This window comes from Rhopalosiphum padi, unplaced genomic scaffold, assembly GCF_020882245.1.
Source record: "Rhopalosiphum padi isolate XX-2018 unplaced genomic scaffold, ASM2088224v1 scaffold1, whole genome shotgun sequence".
NCBI classification, from domain to species: domain Eukaryota; kingdom Metazoa; phylum Arthropoda; class Insecta; order Hemiptera; family Aphididae; genus Rhopalosiphum; species Rhopalosiphum padi.
In genome coordinates, this window is record NW_026869996.1 from 1,207,949 (window position 1) to 1,215,448 (window position 7,500).

Sequence of the window (7,500 nt, forward strand, 5' to 3'; positions counted from 1 at the left end):
GAGTCCGACTGCGGCCCCGTGCGCAGCGGTCGTCGGTTCCCAGTCGGGTACGGTACCGGGTCAGCGAAATCTAATTTTCCTGCGGGTCGCCCGGTACCCCGGCGGTCGTCCGGCGTCGCCCGCTGAGCGCGGCCCCTCGGCCGGGTGGGTCGAAAATTTTATTTCTCCTCCGGCGCCCCGGACGCTCACCTTCGGTCCGGGTACGAGTCGTACGCGTCTGTCAAGGCGGTTGTGTCGAGATTTAAAATTTTTTTTTTTTTCCCCCGACACCGACCGCGGACCGGGCGGCGAGGTCGTCGGGTCCCCGTTATCGCTCGGCGTACCGGGCGTAGGCGGCGAAATTTCAGTTTACCCGTAAGTCACCCGGAGACCGCGGACCGACCGTCGCGTTTCCCCGGTGGCCGAATCGCGTCGCCCGCGGAGCGCTGCCCCTCGGCCGGGTCGAAAATTTTTTTCCTCCTCCGGCGATCCGGGCGCCCACGGTCGGTGTAGGCACGCGTCGTACGCGTCGGTCGCGGCGGTCGCGTCGAGTTTAAAAATTTTTTTTTTTTTCCCCGGGACCCCGACCGCGGCCCCGGCGGAGCGGTCGTCCGGTCCCCGGTAACCCTCGGCGCACGGGGGCGTAGGCGGCGGAATCGGATCCCGCCGGGTAGCGGGCCCGGGGACCGCGGACCGTACGCGTCGGCCGGCTCCCGAGGGGTCCCGGTACTCGGGGTCGCCCGTGCCCGGGAAAAGGATAAGGACAGTGAGGGAGTTGCGGCACCACTACGCACGGCGTGAGTATTTGGTGCGTACCGCTACGCACCACGTCTACGGGGCGCGCTCTTAGGACCGCTAAGGTCCGCCGGGTGTTGGGTTCGCCGGCGCCGGGTCAGCCGCGGGGACCGTGAGACGTCGTCCCCGGCGAAGTTTCCCGCGGGAACCGCGACCGGCGAGCGCCGTGCCGTCGTCGCCCGGACGGGCCGAAAAATTTTTTTTCTCCACCTGCGCTCCGGACGCCCGCCGTGGGTCGCGGCACGCGTCGTTCGCGTCGGTCGACCGCGCGGACTCGGGATGAAAAATAATTTTTTTTTTTTTTCTCCGACCCGGCGGTGCGGTCGTCGGTTCGCCGGTTCCCCGTCGGGCACGGCACGCTGACGGCGAAATCTGATTTTCTCCGCGGGTCGCCCGGTACCCCGGCGGTCGCCCGCGGAGCGCTGCCCCTCGGCCGGGTCGAAAATTTTTTTCCTCCTCCGGCGATCCGGGCGCCCACGGTCGGTGTAGGCACGCGTCGTACGCGTCGGTCGCGGCGGTCGCGTCGAGTTTAAAAATTTTTTTTTTTTTCCCCGGGACCCCGACCGCGGCCCCGGCGGAGCGGTCGTCCGGTCCCCGGTAACCCTCGGCGCACGGGGGCGTAGGCGGCGGAATCGGATCCCGCCGGGTAGCGGGCCCGGGGACCGCGGACCGTACGCGTCGGCCGGCTCCCGAGGGGTCCCGGTACTCGGGGTCGCCCGTGCCCGGGAAAAGGATAAGGACAGTGAGGGAGTTGCGGCACCACTACGCACGGCGTGAGTATTTGGTGCGTACCGCTACGCACCACGTCTACGGGGCGCGCTCTTAGGACCGCTAAGGTCCGCCGGGTGTTGGGTTCGCCGGCGCCGGGTCAGCCGCGGGGACCGTGAGGCGTCGTCCCCGGCGAAGTTTCCCGCGGGAACCGCGACCGGCGAGCGCCGTGCCGTCGTCGCCCGGACGGGCCGAAAAATTTTTTTTCTCCACCTGCGCTCCGGACGCCCGCCGTGGGTCGCGGCACGCGTCGTTCGCGTCGGTCGACCGCGCGGACTCGGGATGAAAAATAATTTTTTTTTTTTTTCTCCGACCCGGCGGTGCGGTCGTCGGTTCGCCGGTTCCCCGTCGGGCACGGCACGCTGACGGCGAAATCTGATTTTCTCCGCGGGTCGCCCGGTACCCCGGCGGTCGCCCGCGGAGCGCTGCCCCTCGGCCGGGTCGAAAATTTTTTTCCTCCTCCGGCGATCCGGGCGCCCACGGTCGGTGTAGGCACGCGTCGTACGCGTCGGTCGCGTCGAGTTTAAAAATTATTTTTTTTTTCCCCGGGACCCCGACCGCGGCCCCGGCGGAGCGGTCGTCCGGTCCCCGGTAACCCTCGGCGCACGGGGGCGTAGGCGGCGGAATCGGATCCCGCCGGGTAGCGGGCCCGGGGACCGCGGACCGTACGCGTCGGCCGGCTCCCGAGGGGTCCCGGTACTCGGGGTCGCCCGTGCCCGGGAAAAGGATAAGGACAGTGAGGGAGTTGCGGCACCACTACGCACGGCGTGAGTATTTGGTGCGTACCGCTACGCACCACGTCTACGGGGCGCGCTCTTAGGACCGCTAAGGTCCGCCGGGTGTTGGGTTCGCCGGCGCCGGGTCAGCCGCGGGGACCGTGAGACGTCGTCCCCGGCGAAGTTTCCCGCGGGAACCGCGACCGGCGAGCGCCGTGCCGTCGTCGCCCGGACGGGCCGAAAAATTTTTTTTCTCCACCTGCGCTCCGGACGCCCGCCGTGGGTCGCGGCACGCGTCGTTCGCGTCGGTCGACCGCGCGGACTCGGGATGAAAAATAATTTTTTTTTTTTTTCTCCGACCCGGCGGTGCGGTCGTCGGTTCGCCGGTTCCCCGTCGGGCACGGCACGCTGACGGCGAAATCTGATTTTCCCCGCGGGTCGCCCGGTACCCCGGCGGTCGCCCGCGGAGCGCTGCCCCTCGGCCGGGTCGAAAATTTTTTTCCTCCTCCGGCGATCCGGGCGCCCACGGTCGGTGTAGGAACGCGTCGTACGCGTCGGTCGCGTCGAGTTTAAAAATTATTTTTTTTTTCCCCGGGACCCCGACCGCGGCCCCGGCGGAGCGGTCGTCCGGTCCCCGGTAACCCTCGGCGCACGGGGGCGTAGGCGGTGAAATTTCATTTTCCCCGTAAGTCACCCGGAGACCGCGGACCGACCGTGGCGCTTGCCCTGTGCCCGTATCGCGTCGCCGGCGGAGCGCGGCACCTCTGCCGTGTCGAAATTTTTTTTTTCCCGCGGCTCTCCGGACGCTGACCTACGGTCCGGGTACGCGTCGTACGCGTCGGTCACGGCGGTCGCGTCGAGATTGAAAATTTTTTTTTTTCCCCGAGTCCGACCTCCGCGGTCCGGGCACGGCGGTCGTCGTCCGTACCGGTGCCGCGGCGGGTACGGCCGTCGCGACGGGTTTAGATTTGGAAAAAAAAAATTTTCTAGGATCGAGTAACGCGTTAGTCCGCGGTGTCGGGGTAGGTCACGTACCGGCATCCCGGGCGTTTCGAGTTCGGCCGACGTCGAAATCGAATTTTTAACTTCTTTTCGTTGCCAGCGGAATAACTCGTTACCGGTTGTTTTTACGTCGACGAACCTCAGAGGTATTCTCGTCGGAATCGTCTAAACCTATCCGAAAGTGATATCGGTCGTAGGGTTTTCGACATTTTTTCAGTTCACGGTCCGACCTCGGCACGCCGCTACGCGCGTCGACACGAGTACCCGGAACACCGCTACGCACCGTCATGGACGCGTGGACCGCGTGTCGGCGCGATGACCGCTACGCACGTGCGGTTTTGCATGGCGGACGGTTGGACCCGAGTTTTTGTATATTTGTGAGCGGCCGGTCGGTCGGTCGGCGATCAGCCGGCCGTCGGATCACCGATCACGGTACACGACAGCAAAGCCACGGGCGACGCCGAAGCCGACGCGTCCAACTCAGCCGTGCCGTTCTCGCCCCGCCAGTTCTTGGCGAGGGCGTGCCCGGCATCGGCGCCGAGTTGGTATCCGTCCACGTTTCGGCGACCGACCCATCTCGCACGCCGAGTGGCAAACCTCGACTGGCGCTGCGGGCCCTCCTACCGGTGGGTCGGCAGCGCGACACACATCGCTCAACCGATGACGACTCCCGTTACCGTTTCGCAAGATACGAACTCTCGACGCCAGAACATTCCCGCCGCGGCCGGCCATCGTCGCCGTGCCCGGCGGTCGCCGGGGCGAAGCCCCGGGACGACGGACTTCGCGTCGCGTCCCGGCTTCCCCCACGATCTCGGCTGGGGACCTTTACAAAACGGGCGAGAGAGGCGATTCCGGCGGGTGCCGTCCGCACAGGACGGCGGTCCGCCGGTCTCCCTCAACTCTCGTCAACGCGAGTTACGTTGCGACGGGTGCGTATCGCGTGTGGCGCCCGCCACAAGTCGGCCGCTCTAGCCAACGCCATCACGGCCGCGGCGATTGCGGTCGGGTCGGGTGCCCGCGCGTGTCCACAGCGCTCCCGTCGGGCCCTCGTATTCTCACACGAACCGCGGTCGGTCGCACGCCGGGACCCCAGCGGTCTCGCTGTCGTGCGACCGCCCTCGGCGTCGGCCCGCCCCCGGGCGGACCGGCGCTCGGAAGCACGCGTCCCGGGTGTCGCGTCGTGCGTCAGCGCGCGCGTCACACGGGGCGCAGTTGTTGTAAAACCGAGATCCCTGGTTGATCCTGCCAGTAGTCATATGCTTGTCTCAAAGATTAAGCCATGCATGTCTCAGTGCAAGCCGCATTAAGGTGAAACCGCGAAAGGCTCATTAAATCAGTTGTGGTTCCTTAGATCGTACCCAAGTTACTTGGATAACTGTGGTAATTCTAGAGCTAATACATGCCGACAGAGTTCCGACCGTCGCGGCGCCCTCGGGTGTCGCGTGCGGGAGGAACGCTTTTATTAGATCAAAACCGGCCCGTCGCGGCGCGCTTCGTGCGCGTCCCGATCGCGGCCCGCGCAAAGACCTGGTGACTCTGAATAACTTCGAGCTGATCGCACGGTCTCCGTACCGGCGACGCATCTTTCAAATGTCTGCCTTATCAACTGTCGACGGTAGGTTCCATGCCTACCGTGGTGGTAACGGGTAACGGGGAATCAGGGTTCGATTCCGGAGAGGGAGCCTGAGAAACGGCTACCACATCCAAGGAAGGCAGCAGGCGCGCAAATTACCCACTCCCGGAACGGGGAGGTAGTGACGAAAAATAACGATACGGGACTCATCCGAGGCCCCGTAATCGGAATGAGAACACTTTAAAACCTTTAAACGAGGATCAATTGGAGGGCAAGTCTGGTGCCAGCAGCCGCGGTAATTCCAGCTCCAATAGCGTATATTAAAGTTGTTGCGGTTAAAAAGCTCGTAGTCGGATCTGTGTCTGGGCGGTGCCGGACCACCCTGGCGGTCCGGCGTGTCGCGGCCGGTCGTGTCGCGGGACCACGTGTCCCGTCGGCGCGGCCGTCGTCGCGCTCGTCAGCCGTCTCGGGGTGTTAGTTACCGGCACGTCGGCCGGACGTATTGTCGGCAGGCGGACACGTGTCTCGTGCTTCCGGCGCGCCACGCGGCCACGCGTCGCTTGGCCGTCGGGGTTCGACGACGGCGGCCGCCTACTCCAATCTTGCTGCGCGGTGCTCTTCACCGAGTGCCGTCGGCGGGCCGACACGTTTACTTTGAACAAATTAGAGTGCTCAAAGCAGGCTCAAATCTGGCGGGGCGGCTTCACGGCCGTCTCGTCAAAAGGCCCTGAATACTGGTCGCATGGAATAATGGAACAAGACCTCGGTCCCGCGCATCTCCGCCCTTCGCGGGCGCGCGAAATCGCCCTCCGGGGCGTTTCCGTGCGCGGGCCGCCGGGCCGCGGGCGCCAGTCGCCCGCGCGTCCCGCCGGGCCGGTTTTCGGGACCGGAGGTAATGATCAACAGAGACGGGCGGGGGCATTCGTACCGAGACGTTAGAGGTGAAATTCTTGGATCGTCTCGAGACGAACTGACGCGAAAGCATTTGCCAAGTACGTTCTCGTATGATCAAGAACGAAAGTTAGAGGTTCGAAGGCGATCAGATACCGCCCTAGTTCTAACTGTAAACGATGCCAGCTAGCGATCCGCCGGCGTTTCATTAACGACCCGGCGGGCAGCTTCCGGGAAACCGAAGCTTTTCGGTTCCGGGGGAAGTATGATTGCAAAGTTGAAACTTAAAGGAATTGACGGAAGGGCACCACCAGGAGTGGAGCCTGCGGCTTAATTTGACTCAACACGGGAAACCTCACCAGGCCCGGACACCGGAAAGATTGACAGATTGAGAGCTCTTTCTTGATTCGGTGGGTGGTGGTGCATGGCCGTTCTTAGTTGGTGGAGCGATCTGTCTGGTTAATTCCGATAACGAACGAGACTCTGTCCTGCTAACTAGGCGGGTAAACCCGGGTCGGCGGTGGGCGCGGCGCGGGCGGTTTCGGCCGTCCGTGTTCGCGTCTCCGTCGGCTCGGCCCGGTATCCCCGAACGCGTTCGCCCGTCGTCCACGGCGGTCGTCGGGCGCGGCCGCGCCATCCGCGTCCCTGCGTGCGGCGGGCGTGTGTCGGCCGGGGGGCAACCTCTGGTCGGCGCGCGTCAGTCGTGCGTCGGGCTCCGCGGTGAAGCGCGCCGTGTTCGCGGCCGTCGCCGGCGGATCACGATACGTTACTAGGGCTACCGCCGGCTCCCAGGAGCTTAAACTCTTCTTAGAGGGACAGGCGGCGGACGAAAATAGCCGCACGAGACTGAGCGATAACAGGTCTGTGATGCCCTTAGATGTTCTGGGCCGCACGCGCGCTACACTGAAGGAATCAGCGTGTGTTAACATTCCTGGGCCGACAGGCTTCCGGGTAACCCGCTGAACCTCCTTCGTGCTTAGGGATCGTGGCTTGCAATTTTTCCACGTGAACGAGGAATTCCCAGTAAGCGCGAGTCATCAGCTCGCGTTGATTACGTCCCTGCCCTTTGTACACACCGCCCGTCGCTACTACCGATTGAACGACCGCAGTGAGGTCTTCGGACTGGACGCGCGTTATTCGGCCCCCTCGGGGGCTGGGTCGTCGCGCGACCGGGAAGATGACCGAACTCGGCCGTTTAGAGGAAGTAAAAGTCGTAACAAGGTTTCCGTAGGTGAACCTGCGGAAGGATCATTAGAGACGGGCCCGCGGCACCGGCGTCCCACGCCGGTCTCGCGCGCGCCTAATCCGACCCCGTGGCCGCGTGCGCTCGCGACTAGCTCGCCGACCGCCCGCGCGCCGCGACCCCCGACCAAGCGTCGACCGAAAGATGGTTACCGTCGAAAGACCTTGCGCCGCGCGCACGCGTGGCGCAGAAATTTCGTCGACAAACAAAAAAAACACCCGACCCCGAACGGCGGATCACTTGGCTCGTGGATCGATGAAGACCGCAGCTATCTGCGCGTCGTCGTGTAATCCGCAGGTTATACGAACATCGACCAGTCGAACGCACATTGCGGCCTCGGTGACCCGCGGGTCCCGGGCCACGCCTGTCTGAGGGTCGTATACCGGATACTCGGCCAGACCGATGCGCCGCCGGCAGGCGTCCGACGGGAGACCGTCGGCCGCTCCGGCTGCGCGAGATTGGCGGTTCGACCGGGGAACGACGCCCCGCCGTCTGCCTCGCGGCGACGGCGACGGCGCCCGCCTCCGGTCGTC

At 64.7% G+C, this 7,500-nt stretch overlaps 1 non-coding gene across 1 annotated transcript; it reads left to right on the top strand.

Annotated features, from left to right (window-relative positions):
* Positions 1 to 7,187: 7,187 nt before the first annotated feature.
* On the top strand, positions 7,188 to 7,345 carry LOC132931479 (5.8S ribosomal RNA). Its single transcript, XR_009662655.1, has one exon. It is a non-coding gene; the product is annotated as a 5.8S ribosomal RNA (ribosomal RNA).
* The last annotated feature ends 155 nt before the right edge of the window (positions 7,346 to 7,500 follow it).